The following is a 1188-nucleotide window of genomic DNA, read 5'->3' on the forward strand; positions in this document are numbered from 1 at the left end:
TGATGGCAGGTACAAAATAACAATCATGCAACTCCAATACAAGGCCAGAAGGTAAAGTGAGATCGTAAGTCCCGACGGTTAATGCAGCAACTCTTGCTTCATTCCCGACGCGGAGATCTACTTCTCCCTTCGCCAATTGTCCACTTCCTCGAAGTCCTTGCACAATTCCACAAATGTGCGAGGCACATCTGATATCTAATACCCATGATGTAGAAGTAAACAATTTCGCCTCTATAACGAAGATACCAGAAGTCGAAGCTTCTGTAAGCTTCTTCTTCCTCTGATCTTCCAGGTAGAGTCTGCAATTTCTATACCAATGCCCGATGGCATGACAGAAATAACACTCTTCCTTCTTGGACTCAGGCTTAGGTTCAATGACAACGCTTGCCACTTTCCTCTTGCCCTTGCCCTTGGAACGTTTCCTTTTGGTGGAACTCTTTCCAACAACTACCATATCATTCTTCCCTCGGCTCCCAGCTTTCTCTTGGAATGACACATTCAACTGATCAACTATCAAAGAATTGTCCATGTCCTCTAATTGCTTACGCAATTCCGAAGGCATCTTTCCAAGCATCAAGCTGGACACGTCCAGATCATCATCCTCATGCTTCCAATAAGCATCAATGATCGATCTAGAAGCCGTGGTCAGAGGCTTATCCTTCATAAGGATAGATCGCATGGTGAGATAAAACAGATTCCTGCAACAGATATGTTCTACAGAAAAAGACAGACAAACAGACAGAAAATATACAAGCCGCCTAGTACACATACTAACACAGATAATAGATGCAATATGACAGGCTCCCACTAAGAAAAACACCCTCAATGAGTTTCTAAGTGAGCTAGGATCCATATTTCACATGCTTTTGAGTCAGCTAGGGCATGACGCTAAAAAACATGCTATTTAGGTAGACAACACATTGTCAATCACATCCCATGTGATTCCTAGATGTGTATGGGATAGTGATACGCTATCACTACATGTTCCTCATCCCATCCTTACCATCAGGTCCAAGTCCGACTTGATAACCCAATTCAAACTCAACCATATTCGAGCTATGAGAATCACGATTTCTCCATACTGCCTCACCAAGATAATCAGGCACGCTCAGCTAGGGCATGACCCGTAACCATGACGATCGAGGCCTTGACAATTGCTCTACTAATGAGCGGTAATAGCTTGAGATT

Source organism: Tarenaya hassleriana, unplaced genomic scaffold, assembly GCF_000463585.1.
Source record: "Tarenaya hassleriana unplaced genomic scaffold, ASM46358v1 Cleome63, whole genome shotgun sequence".
Classification (NCBI taxonomy): Eukaryota; Viridiplantae; Streptophyta; class Magnoliopsida; order Brassicales; family Cleomaceae; genus Tarenaya; species Tarenaya hassleriana.